Consider the following 14,320-nt stretch of genomic DNA (forward strand, 5'->3'; position numbering starts at 1 on the left):
GAGACAATTAAAAGACTACAAGAATTCCAAGAGTAAGGACAGTAAGAGACTTATTCTTAAGGGAGCAAACAACAAGATTTTGTTTCAAAAATTAATCAAGTGGCCAACCAGACCCCTGGCCTGTTCTCTTCCCACAGGCAGGAGCGTCATGATGGCAGATGCTACTGACTGTACCAGCAGCCATAGGCAGTGTCGTAGTCACCACAGAAAATGCCATCCCTTGGGCACCCACCAAATTCCACTTACTGCACCCTTTCACCTGGGGGTTACCTGTCACAGTTCTTAGGATACTGGAAAGCAGTCAAGAAGTTTTATAACCTATTCATTAGCACAAACACCACCTCTCTTCCCCTCTCTCAGAATCAAAAAAAGAAAAAAAAATGCTCACAGAAATTTCCTCTCCAGCAGCTCTAGCATCCTCAACTCAATTGTGGTTTGGGAGTGGATTACAGTTATACATCACAGTTATACAGAAACATTTGTAAAAATCTGAAAAATAATATGGAATATTATATTAAAATACCAATCAAATCACAAAAGGACTGGGAAGTTTAGTCACTATGAGAACCACATTTGAAAAAATTTGCATTGTTTTCAAACACCCATTCTCCCCCTCCTAAAAAAAAAGGAAAAAAAAAAAGAAGAAAAAAAGATGAAAACATTCCTTTCAAATGCATCACTGATCTAGAAGGAGAAAATGCGAAGGTTTAAAAAGCATTGTTATTCTACATTCAGGTAATAGGAAAAAAACCATATAGGCATGTTAATAGAAGCATAATCAGTAATAAACCAGTCCCTTAGATACCAAATATTTTTTAGTTCTCGAACAGGCTTGATGCTGTATACAGCGAGAATCTGCTATCGGTTTTAACAGAATGCTAACAATATACATTTCTTCTTGGATACCCATGAGAGTATATGAGTGCTGCATACAATATCTTTAAGGCTTTAGGGCCACCAAAGTCTCTGGCCAACTGAGAAGCCATTGGCAGCACTCTGAGTGACTTCCATTTCTTTCAGCGACAGGAAGAAAAGGGTGCTTTTTGTTTAGCAGTGATGCCTAAACACCCATCACTGCCATTTATCACAACAAGTCTGTCTACTAAATAGTTAAATCAAACAACTAAAAGCAGCAGGAAGTTTACAGAAACAATGGTTCTGCAGTTCTATGTTTCTTCTCTTCCTAACAGTCATTTATGCTATTTAACCTACTACATTTCTGACATTACAGATACATCCCAATTATGCAATCATTACAAAGAAACATGAAAACAAATGCAAACGGACAGAAACATTTCTGTAGACTGCCCAGAAAGAGAAATACCCTACTTAAGTTTATGGATGAAATCTGGACTCAAGCTAATGGGAATTCAATTGATTTCAACAGAGATAAGGTTTTGCTCCAACTCTTTTCTCATCATTTCAGCAAGATCCCCTGCAACTTGTACAACTCCAGTCTCCAAACTAAAAGCCACGGATACACCAAGATGGCTGAAATGTCTTTACACACTCCAGCGTCAAACACAAGCATCTAAAAGGCAATACAATTACTCCTGGAAGTATGTAATAACTTCATTCTGGTAAACATGAAATGGAACAAAATTCCAAAATTATCAGTCTTCAATAAAGGTGATTCTATTTTTCTCCTTCGTAAACTATTCACTGGAGAGCCAGAAGCAGCTGTGGAGTTCCCAGCACAGGATGGACCTTAACTATTGGAGTGAGTCCAGAGAAGGTGATGACAGAGATGGAGCACCTCTCCTGTGAGGAAAGGCTAAGAGAACTAGGATTGTTCAGTCTAGAAAAGAGAGGGCTTTGGGGTGACATAATTGTGGCCTTCCAGTACTTGAAGAGAGCCTATGGAGAGAGACTATTTACAAGACCTTGTAGTGACAGCACAAGGGGAAATGATTTTAAACCGAGGGAAAGCAGGTTTACATTAGATATTAAGAAAAACTTCTTTGCTGTGAGGGTGGTGAGACACTGGAACAGGCTGCCCAGAGAAACTGTGGATGCCCTATTCCCAGAAGCGTTTAAGGCTCTGTTGGATGGAGCTCTGAGCAACCTGGTCTAGTGAAGGGTGTTCTATCCACAGCAGAGTAGTTGGAACTAGATGATCTTAAAGTGCCTTTCAACCCAGGCCATTCTATGAACTTACAGAAGACAATAGGCAGCGAAACATCAATAAGATGGTAGTTATAAAAGAAAACACTCCCAGTTCCATCACACACCACAGAAGCCAAAACCTGTAGAATTTTTCAAATTGAGTAAATAACAGATCAAACCACAGTCACGCAATTGAACTGCCTAAATTCACATGAATTTCAGAACAAGGCATCCACTCCAAATAAGTCGCTGCATGAAAGTTGGGGTGGGTGTGGGCTGCAAAACCAGCCAGAGCCAGTTTCAGAACTGAGTTAATGGCGAGGGATGACAAAAGACTGTACAAGAGCAGATGCTGAAGGAAGCAGACTCATTAAAAGGCTGTAAAGTTATTATAGCACTGCACTGATCTAACCAATCTCAGTAGGCTGCATGGCTGTGTTTCAAAAAGGAATTGGATCCTATGGTTTGTCCAATTTCAAGTTTTTCAGCTATTCCTTTAAGCAAAACATCTACGTGCTTTTATAGATTAATTACCAGTTAGCCTGAAAAAAAGAAGACTGGATAAGCTGGCAGATGCAAAAAAATCCAAAAGAAAACACCCCTCCATGTTCAACTAGCTTCTTCAGGACAGAGTACCTGTACATACTGACAAGCAACAGCATGAAGCAGATGCTCATGTGCTGGGGTACCAACTCCTCTTGCGTCCCTCCCGCCCTCTGGGATGGTAACACTTCAGCTAAAGCAAGCTTAACCACCAGTCTTAGCAGCCTAAACTGTGTTTTGTAACACTTAAGGCATGCTTGCTCCAGAAATGTGTCATTGCTGTGTGTTCTCCCAACACTGCAGACATGTTTCAAATCGTGCCTTACCACCTCTCAGTCACATAAGCTGAGACTTTCTCAAGTTGCTATCTTTCTGCTATTAGAATATATGCTTCATTCTTAACTGCAGATAAGATAAATTCAAAATCAAGTTGTCCCTTCCCTTCTTTTGCTTCAGTGTTCCCCTCCCATTAGCTTCAACAGAAACAAACCAGGGTTCATCTTATTCAATTTTCAGCCTTTTTTATGAGAATGTCTTTATTGACCTGTTTTGTTATTCAGAACTGTCAGATCTCCTGCCAAGCTATTCCTAAATGAAGACAGCCATCATTCACATCATCTTGCTCTCTGATTTCCTTTAGGATAGATGCAGGAATAAAAAGCAGTTCCTTCTCCTCTCCATTCTGCTAAACACCAGTGCTACCAGCAGCCTCTGTCACACAGGCTGACCACAACCCAGCCTTTTAAGGGACAGCACAGACAGTCGTGGTTTTCAGCTGGGCACTACACCACTATGAACCCACATTGAAGAGCAGCTTTAAAAACAGGGAGAGCACCATCTAAGAACACCTAAGCACTACCTAAGAATGGACACACCTGCATTGCTTAAACCCACCTCTCAGGTGTGAGGCTGGCACTACCCCTGTATCTTCAGATGAGAGTAGTGCTGGAAGGCTGAAAAGCATAGAACTGGGAGAGGAAGGGTGGCATATTTCAAAGACCCCCATGCTCTTGCACGCTGTTTAGTTATCAGGTTTGTCCTTATAACTTTTCATGTAGCCAGAGTTCAAGCCCCAGCTCTATTTCTTTTTTTTGGCATAGAAAATAAGCCTGTGAAAAAAAGCAGCACAGTGCTCAAACAGAATGAATAATTTCGAATGCCAAAGAAGGTGGTTGGGTGAACCAGCAGAGAGGAAAAGGGAAGGAGAGGTGAGATGATAACTCAAAGATCTACCTTTTTTTTTAAAAGTATCTACAGAAACCCCAAAGACATCTGATATAGCAATAAGGAGAAGCAGAGACTGAAAATAAGAGTCAAAAGGTATCAGGACCATGGCTATTTTAGTTAGAATAAACTAGTAGCAATATGGATTTCAAGGACCAATAATTTTCTATAGCTGTCTCAAGGACAAATGCTTACAGGGATGAAAACCTTTTCATCCAAATCCTGGATAAACTCTTCTATGGTTTCTACTGCATTTCAATTTCAGCTGGTTTTCGATGGCAGAGATCTCGAACCCATGCCCATATCTGTCTACAAACCCCAAGGTTAGCACTTTTAGGCAAAACCAGCACCAAAAAAACCCCTTCACTTCAGTATACAAGAAAGTACGCAAATAAAGGCATTACAAAAGTGAACACGACTGAAAAGAAGCAAAACATTTAGCAGATTGATTTTTATAGCAAGCATACTAAGAAAGCTATACATGCTTAAAATGGAAGGGAAAAACAGATTAGCTGCTTTTTAATATTAATGCTGGTAATTCTTCAACAGTTGCACAAATCCTTCAAAAATTATCATTCCCTTTGCAGCTGAGCTTCTTCTGCAGTGCAGTTGGAAAGGCTGTTGAGTCTCATGTGGCTGCTCATTTAAGCTGTTCCCATTTCCACTCTTAAGAGTGACTAGAATGTCCTAATTCAGTTTAATAAAGAACACATTGGACTTGGGGGAGGGGAGAACAACGATGGCATTGGGAGAGGAACCGAGCAATTTCTCTACTTCAATGAAGTTTAAAAAAAGGCAACAACAACAACAAAAAAAACCAACAGCAAAACCAACAGTTGATCATCTCAGGAAAGTCTCTAGAAAAGGGGGAGGAGAAAGGAAGACAAACAAGAAGAAACATTTTTCTCTCTTTTTGATCTAAGTTTTAAGTAGAAAATGCATTCTGAGGCAGTGGTAATTTAATGAAAACCTTTTTTTCCTCCAAACTAACAGAATTCTGGTTATTCAAGAAGAGGAGGCTGATTTCTAAATAAAGCCATTAACTGAATTTAGTTTAAGGGAGATACAATTTCATGAGTCCCAAAGAAACGAAGAACGTTGTTTCAACAAATCTGATTATCTTTGCTGTCAGTGAATTGGTGTTACAGTTTCAAGGTACTCTGAAGGCTTTGGAGAACTGCAACTGAAGCAGGTATCACATTACTTCATAAAAAATGGCACATGTAAAATTATGTGATCTCCTCACAATACTGATTAAAAATAAAAATAAAAGACAAGCCTTGGCTAAGGCCAGAAGGGGACTTGAATTGCATATTCCATGACTAACTGACTAAAAGCATACCGAAGACAGCACTAATTAAAGTGATAAACACAGTAGTTTATTTTTTTTAATATTCACCAATACATTACTGCATATTTGATCAAGGCTGAAGCTGTCTGTGAAACTTTATGTGAAATTTCTTCAGCCAGCCTGGGTTTACTGACTGATTAGATGACATAAATCATAGTCCCTTCTGCTCAGGGCAATACTCTCAAATGCTTCCTGGAAAAGAGACATGTCCTATTAGCAAAATTGCCCTCAACTTCATATTTTAGTTTCCTTCTATTACTGAACTGAGTGACTTGTTACTCCCCAGCAAGATCCTAGTTCTGCAGACATGAGAAGCCAAGGGTATGAAGATCTTAGGACAGAGAGGTTAGATCTTGTTCACTTATGGTATATGCCACATTACAATCTCTGGTCCCTGCTGTTGATATGTGGGAGGGAGAGCGATTTTCAAGCCTTTTCACTCAAACATCAATGCATCAGCTATTGCTGTTACCACAGCCAGGATAAGCACATACAATTTTAGTTCAAGGTGAGCATCCTTGTAACACACTTAACCGGTTTCTTCCTGACCTCTGCAGTGTTTAAGCTCTGTAGGGTGTAATGTGATTTCTTTTTTTCTGTAACTGTAAATGCTCTGAAACAGTCAAAGAACATATGCTAGGATTTACAAAAACAGGCAAGGAGGAAACATCCTGAGACAGATAAATAACTAAAAAAAACAAGCAGAAGTAGTAGTATGTGGAAAATGGCATATGTCTAAGCTCTCAGTGGGGAGGGAACAGCTATTTTGAGCCTGGTGTATCCCCTAAAAGAGTTTTCAGAAATGCAGCTGCAGGACTCTCTGAAAAGTCCATCCCTCTAAACTACAGCATGTTGGTATCTAGCAACGGAACCAGGTCAAATGGTTATGCAGAATTGACCACCATGGCCTCTGCTTTTATTTTTTTTCAAATTAAGGTAATGTCCTTTTGCTTGTATGAGACAACACAGCCAAAGTAGTCCTTTAAGAAAGATATAAATGTGTGTGTATCTCCTGTGTCATACATACTGTGAAATAATATTTTACAAGATACACAGCCAATACACAACTAATCATATTTGAGAAGCCCATCAATAAAGTCAGAGACTCAGAAGCCCAAATTCTGGAAAACAGTCAAAAAGCATTGAATCTATTAAACAAGCCAGCCTTAGAGAAACTGGACATATGCTGTGACATTACCTGATTTTTGAGCATTTGTGAGATTCTTGTATCTTCTTGTGCTCTCTTTGCCATAACATTTTATGCTGCTGTCATTCTGTGATCTCAGAGTGATGTATCTAAAAAAAGTAAAAGAATGCAAATTAGTTTTTCCCCACAGGTGACTATCTTCCGTCACCACCTTGGCCCAAAGCACGAGCAGACCTGGGGCCATGAGCTTCCTATTGTAACACAACAAAATACTAACTTCTACTCAAAAGAGTATCTCCAGGTTACTCTCTAAGTCACTATTGCAGAGGACATCCAGCAGCATGCAACTCCTTTAAAGAACCACCAAGAATCCCTTTCCCATACTGACAGTGAAAGACTGCTTCATTGTCAAATCTCTGGCATTGATACATCCACAGTCCTTCAAATTAAAGACTGAAATACAAGTAAATGAATCTTTACTTTTTACTCAGCTTGGCACCTAGTGCAAAATGAGGAATGGGCTTTGTTGATGCAATAAATAAAACATCTTGCCTCTACTGCAGACACCATAAAGATTTCACAGCATCCCAGGCTGCTTTGACAGAACCCAGTGGCTTCTCTTATGGAGAGGAGATTTGCTGGCCCAGAGTTTGCAACCTACATGATGAGTATCACACAAACAAGAGAAGATATAGAAATCAGGAAGGGAGGGATTAATGACAGTCAAAGATGTGGGAGATAACAATCAGGCTGTCACCCAGCGCAGAAGAGATATCTAGACAAGGCATCTTAAATTATTTAAATGAAAACAACATATTTGTTTTTCTAAATGCTGCTGCCTAGATGGCTTTTAGGAAAGGCCCTCAGCATCTGAGGGCATTAAGAAGGCTGGCTGACATCACTGTGAGGCCACTCTACATAACCTTAGAGAAGTCATGGAGATTGGGGGACATCCCAGAAGGCTGGAAGGTGGCTAATGTCACTCCCATCTACAAGGACGGCTTAAAGGAGGATCCGAAAAATTACAGGCCCATCAGCCATACTTCAGTCCTTAGGAAAGTTACAGAACGAATCCTGCAGGGGGTTATCACAAATCAAATGAAACATGTGACTGGGAAAAGCCAGCATGGATTCACCAAGGGCAAATTGTGCTTGAGAAACTTGATTGCCTTCTACAACAAAGCTGTTGATGTGGGGCAAACAGTAGACGCTGTCTACCTGGATTTCTCCAACACTTTTATATAGTTTCCCACAGCCTCCTTCTAGAGAAACTGCTGTGTTACAGTCTGGACAAGTGGTCCATGTGGTAAGCTGGAAACTGGCTCACAGGTGGCCCCAGAGAATGGTGGTAAATAGCTCCTTTTCCAAATGGCAACCTGGCACAAGTGAGGTCCCCCAGGGACCAACACTGAGCCCATCACTGTTTAATACCTTCGTAAGTGATCTGGAAGATGGCATAAGTGTACCCTGATAAAGTTTTCTGATGATACCAAGCTAAGCAGGGAAGCACACGCGCTGGAAGGGAGAGCCACCCTGCAGGAAGACCTGGGTAGGCTGGAAGAGTGGGCTAACAAGAACCTTACAGAGTACCACAAAAACATGCAAGGTCTTGTGGATTGTACCAGATGATCCTTGAGGTTCCTTCCAACCTGGTATTCTGCGATTCTGTAAAACAAGCCTGGAAGCTTAGGGTGCAATTCACAGCTCCATGATATCAATGGAAAACTCTTCATTCACACTGAGCCCTGATGGTTTTGGAAAATCATTCCAGGCTTAAGAAGAAAAATGTAGGAGTGATCACAGATAACCTCAGTGAGGTCCGTCAGCATTTACTTCCTCTCACCTTCATGCTAGATTCACTTGCTTAAATTATTCTTTTAAAATCTCTGATAGTAAGTCCCAAGCACTGTGACACTACTACATACAGCAAGAAGCTGCCCCCCAAGTCTAGCACAGAACAAGTGCCCTCCCTTAGTCAACCAGCAACACAAATCCAAGCAGTTCCCCTGTCCTGCCCAATGCCAGCCTCTGCTTTCCCCTTCACCTTGGCCCAAGCCCACAGAAAACAGACAGGTCCACCGCAAAATCCAGACACCAACCCATCAAAACAAGCACCATGAGAGACAGCAAAGTCCCTTACAAAGCCTGACCTGCCTAAAACATACTTCTTCAACAGAAAACCTGAGCTGATGGCAAATGCTGGTAGCATCGCCCAGGGATATATGGAGTTTCTTGGATCTAAGCAAGTTTTTGCTTAAAACATTATCACATTGAGCCCCAGTAACTAAAATCTGTGCACAGCCACATCCTGCTGCAAACATGAGCTGAAATGCTACAAACGTCCCCAAACACAAACCTGCTTGCATCCCACCAGCTTACAACTTTTCTAAGCAAATCCATGAATTTACCTCTTTGTCAAAATAAGACAAGTTTTAATAAATCCTCACATACACAGTGCCATACCTGACTTGGTTTTTATACTGGTAATTAACACCTCCAGGTCTGTAACAGGCATACTAAATGTTCTAGACAACAGACAAATGTGTACCATTTCTGTTTGTAACAGGAAATACTCAGACACACACAGAAAACCCGAGGTTAACACCAGTGGAGCCAAGCGACAAAATGTTGGGGGTTTTTTGTCCCAGTTTAACATAACTGTTTAGAACTTGCCAATATGTTTAAATTTAATCTTAAAAAAGTAACTGCTATATCCTGGGATGGGGCAACCCAGGATGTATGTACAGACTGGGGAATGAGATGCTGGAAAGCAGTGCCACAGAAAGGGACCTGGGGGTCCTGGCTGATGGCAAGTTGAATGTGAGTCAGCAGTGCCCCGGCAGCCAGGAGGGCCAACTGTGTCCTGGGGGGCATCAGGCAAAGCATCAGCAGCTGGTCGAGGGAGGGGATTGTCTTGCTCTGCTCTGCACTGGGGCAGCCTCACCTTGAATGTGTGAGTTTTGGGCACAGCAGTATAAGAAGGATATTAAGCTGTTAAGAGAGTGTCCAAAGGAGAGCAACGAAGATGGTGAAGAGCCTTGAGGGGAAGCCCTACGAGGAGCAGCTGAGGTCACTTGGTCTGTTCAGCCTGGAGGAGACTGAGAGGAGACCTCACTTACAACTTCCTTGTGAGGGGAAGAGGAGGGGCAGACACTGATCTCTTCTTTGTGGTGACCCGTGATAGAACCGATGCAACGTCCTGAGGTTGTGTCAGGGGGTTTAGACTGGATATTAGATATTCCCTGGAACCAGCTCCCCAGGGAAGTGGTCACAGCACCAAGCCTGCCAGAGTTCAATAAGCATTTGAATGATACCCTTGGGCACATGGTGTGATCCTTGGGGACAGTCCTGCACAGGGCCAGGAGTTGGACTTCATCATCCTTGTGGGTCCCTTCCAATTCAGAATATTCTGTGTTATTCTGTGTGATCATGAGCCATGAACAATTATCCATCTGCTCTGAACAACAAATGCTCGTATTAAGCCTAAAAATGCCAAAATATTCTGCAGACAAACCATCTCTGGTAGCTTCCTGCAAGAGGCCAGGCCGATGGATGCCAGGAAAAACAACAGGAATGCCCAGGAAAACCCTTTTCTGCCTTTCTTATTTGTTTTTGCTGCTTTTCCCACTATACTACCTTCATTATTAGAGCTACAATAACACCTATATGTAGGTGTACATAAATTATCAGATATGTGCAAAGCTCTCATACATAATATCACAGTTTAAAAATAAAACTTCGGGCATTTTGGAGGCAGAGGTAGTGAACTGATGGCTGATAAATACTGAAAACAGTCCCAACATAATTAATTCAGGACCAAACACTACAAAAGTACATAAAACTCACAAATGAGGTTTTAATTCTTTTCATTAAATTTTAATCAGCATCTCATTTTTTGAAGTTTAGATTAAAAAGCAATCTAATTTTATATTCCTTTGCCGTATTCTTCAGTTTTGCTTCCATCCCAGACGCTAGATTTTGCATACAAGCAAAGCAGAGTAAGGAAAAGCTGAGAAGTGAAGCCTACAGCAACATTTACAAATTAAGACCTAAGTCAGAGATCGGCTATCCCATACGCACAATATAAATTTTCAGTCCTCTCTCTTCATTAGGATTGATGACACTGCTGGAAAATAAGGAGCACATAATACCTTTTATGGGAAGGTAAAACACAGATGAATTAACAGAGAGAGAATGCAGCTAAATCAATTTCTCATCTCAAGATAGTAATGGAGGCAATTTCTTGAACTTTACTACGCTTGTAACATATTGATCAGCAGAGCTTCACACTGAAAGTTAAACCAGGTATTTTCCCAGGGATAAAATGGAGGATGGCAGTAGAACTAGGCAACACACCAAAGACAGGGATTTTCTTCAGTCATGTTACACTTCAGAAAAATCGAAGTTTCCACCCACTTGCACGTTACTGCAACACACAAGAAGAAGATTTCTAGATTAAGGCTGAATTAGTCCTGTATGAGCCTTAACAAAGCAAATTTAGTGATAGGGCAAGGGGGAATGGTTTCAAACTGAAAGAGAAAAGGTTTAGATTAGATACTAGGAAGAAATTCTTTACTGTGAGGGTAGTGAGGCACTGGAATGGGTTGCCCAGAGAAGCTGCGGATGCCTTACTCCTGAAAGTATTTAAGGCCAGGGTGGATGGAGCTCTGAGCAACCTGGTCTAGTGAAAGATGTCCCTTCCCATGGTAGGGGTTGGAACTAGATGATTTTAAGGTCCCTTCCAACCCAAACCATTCTATGATTCTGTGATTCTATGATTTACTTTCACAGTATGAACTTTTGTATCATTCGACATTAAGAACTTAACCGAAGTGTTAAATTGGGAACTCAGACTTCCTGTAGATCATCAGAGCATCCAAAATGGAATTCTGGGAAAATATCGAAAAAAAAGAAAAAAAGTAATTTGGGATTTCTCCTCTCCTTCCTAATGGTCGTGTGTCTAACCATTCACAAACACCAGCTCATAAACTTGCCATGAAATGAATAAACCTCAGCCTCTTCAAATCACTGAAATTCAAGTTTTCTTTACTGTATTTGTCATTTTTTCTATTACAAGAGTGACCAAGAGCATCTTGTTATCTAAATTGGTTGGTCATGATTAAACAGCATTTAACTATTTTTGGAGCAGGAGAGGGGAAAGTAAACCACCTTAAGATAAGAAACATTAAGAACAACAGAGTACATATATTAAGCAATACCAACAAAGACTAACATCAACTGGTAAAATCAGCAACAAAATAGTTAACAACACCAGAATTATCATCATCAATCATATACCATTACTTTGGTTCACTTAACACAACTATATCAGAGCACAGTCTCTCTTCACATGCTGAAGTCCACTCTTAATAATCAACTTCACGAATTTGTTGCCCTTCCCCGGTCCATGTTCAGCTTCCTGCTTGCACTTTCCTAGAAAAACTCTAGGACTTCAAATTCTCTTCTAAGGACAGGATTCTTCATGCATGCATTATTTTCACGTGTTCATTTCTACATCTTTGAATGTTTCAGGAATATTGCATGACATTTATTTCCAGAGGAAATGTCTTAGACAAATGGTGCATCTTACAGATCAGATGCTAATGCGCAGATAGATTACGAATTCCAAAATCTATTAGTTTTTCAAGTGTAGGGTTCAAGGCTTCAGACAACACATACTGTATAACATGACATTATGTTTAAAGAGACTTTAGACTTGAGCTACTGGTCAGATGCATCCCAGTCACACAAAGCAAATGGGTGCTCACACTAGCAGAGACCACCCGTCACAGCACAGGCACAATCCAGGAGATGCCTGCCTCGAGTGACTGCATCAAGTGACTGCTCTCTGGCACTGGCCAGAATGTAATCCAGTTCCCTTGGGCAGGGCTTGGCTTATCCCATTCAAGAGAAAATACTCCCATACCTCCTACCATATAATCATGTCTTGTCCTCTCCTTACTGAATTCAGAAAGCAACCTGGCTGGCAGTACAAGCTTGACAGTCCCAGAGCTGCCTGAAAAGCCATCATCTTTCTCTTCACAGCTTTCAGGTACTTGTTTCATGCTCATGTCCTGGGAACAACAGCGGACACTCATTCTGCATCTCCCTCATGACATCAATCATTTTTGTGTGCCTCTTTCCAGACTGAGGACTCCTGGTGGCTCTTTGTCACCCCATACTTTGGATTTTTCTTCTTCTTTATAACATTCTCTGTGCTGAGGGAAGCGGATGGAAGACAGGGAGGACCAAAGCTACATATGTTATTGAAGACAGGGGAGCACTACGTATTTACACAGTAGCACGTTCATGCTTTCTGTTTTGTTTTCTGTTCCTTCACTAACAAGTACTGATTTGTTTTATCAATCATTATGCTGTCATTTTTACAGGATGACCACAAAGTCTCCTTCCAGAGCAGCTGACATCTGGTGCAGCACTCATCAAGGCATACACCGCATTGTGACCTCCCTCCTCCTCCTGCACACACCGCTTTCGTTTATCTACAAGCAATTTCCCTCCAGCATTTTATCATCCAATCATTCAGTACTAGTTCTGCAACACATTCAGCTAGCCCTTCTTTTCATTATTCTTAATGCCCCAAGCCCACACTCTTGCAAAATTTCAGTTACTTACTTCAAACTATGAGGTGACTAAAACCATTCAAACAAAATCATTGCCAAAAATGACATCAATAAACAACCCTCCTTCCTTGAAAAACCCTCAAACTATTCTTTCCCTTTGCAAAATTACTGCAAAACAACCACTCTCCTAAAAGAAATTCCCCAATCACTCAAAAAAAACTTCTTTAAGTGGGTACTCCCCATAATGAGCTTTAGCCTTAGTTGTTCCAGTTTGGCAGAGTAGGGACCACGTCACAGCAAAACCTTCTGAAGCCTGATGAACTAATGTTTGGACCTCTCATGTCACACTAACATGCCAACTCTGCCCTGAGAAAATGGAGCAGGAGCTCCACAGCTCAGGAAACAGCACTACCAGACCAAAAAAACCCCCAACTTAAAACAAATAAGCAGACAAACCTCAAAGTCTAACAGCTACTTCTTGGCTCCAGATCTTCCCCGCAGAAGGTAGGCGGAAAAAAAAACCAACCCATCCCACCCTTCTGCAGACTGACTCCTATGCAGTGCTAAGAATATTCTGAAAGACACAAAATGTATAACTTTTCAACTGAATATTCATTTCTGAACTGAAGGGAAACATCTTAAGGGCGAGTGGGTGTAAGGAATGATTCCTCCTCAGCACTGTCGCGCTATTTATTAAAGGCTGTGAATACCCACAAGAATTCAGCTTTGGCCTTCACACTGTACACTAACAAGCTTAGTTTACTGACATTCACAAAGCAGATGAAGCTCTGCTTCAAATGATCCCTTTGAAAGGGACAATTACACCAGATAACTGGAAATTGGATGACCAACAGAACTAATTAAGTTCTTAAGTTCTGTTTGTATATTTATCCAGATTTTTCTCACCATTCTTACTCAGAAGGGGAATGGGTTGGCTTGGGAGGCCAAGGGAACGAAAGTATGCCTTTCCCCCCCCCCGTACATAGTTTTCTCCCCTACATAGTTACAGATCTGTTTGGAACAAAACTTGAGACATGAAATCAATGCAGCCAGTGGTGGAATTCATCTTATTCTGACAGAAATATTCCATTTTCCCTAGCTTATATTTTAAATTGCTTTCTGATATACCAGGTTATTATTTTTTTTTAGCCTCTTTGGTTCCTTACATAATTAAATGCCATGCTATTCAGCTTTTACAATTACTTTTACCATTTTCAGAAGAACATTTCTCAACTTTCTGTGAAGAATTTATTCCCCACAAGTATTAGCTTCACTGATATTTTTTTTGTTCATTACATTAAAAGCTCTTAGCCATCTCAGTAGAAATCTTTTCCCTTATACAGACTTTCCTATAGGGTAGATAGTATT

The 14,320-nt window shown here is 40.9% G+C and overlaps 1 protein-coding gene across 1 annotated transcript in view; it reads right to left on the reverse strand.

Moving 5' to 3' along the window:
- Positions 1 to 14,320, reverse strand: part of TRERF1 (transcriptional regulating factor 1) — a 106,016-nt gene that overhangs the window by 29,790 nt on the left and 61,906 nt on the right. Inside the window, exon 3 of the mRNA XM_039386966.1 lies at positions 6,423 to 6,520. The gene's annotated coding sequence lies outside the window, so the exon portion shown is untranslated. The remainder of the gene's footprint in view (positions 1 to 6,422; positions 6,521 to 14,320) is intronic.

The sequence above is a fragment of the Pipra filicauda genome, unplaced genomic scaffold (genome assembly GCF_003945595.2).
Source record: "Pipra filicauda isolate LSUMZ 115617 unplaced genomic scaffold, ASM394559v2 scaffold51_size4534324_pilon, whole genome shotgun sequence".
Classification (NCBI taxonomy): domain Eukaryota; kingdom Metazoa; phylum Chordata; class Aves; order Passeriformes; family Pipridae; genus Pipra; species Pipra filicauda.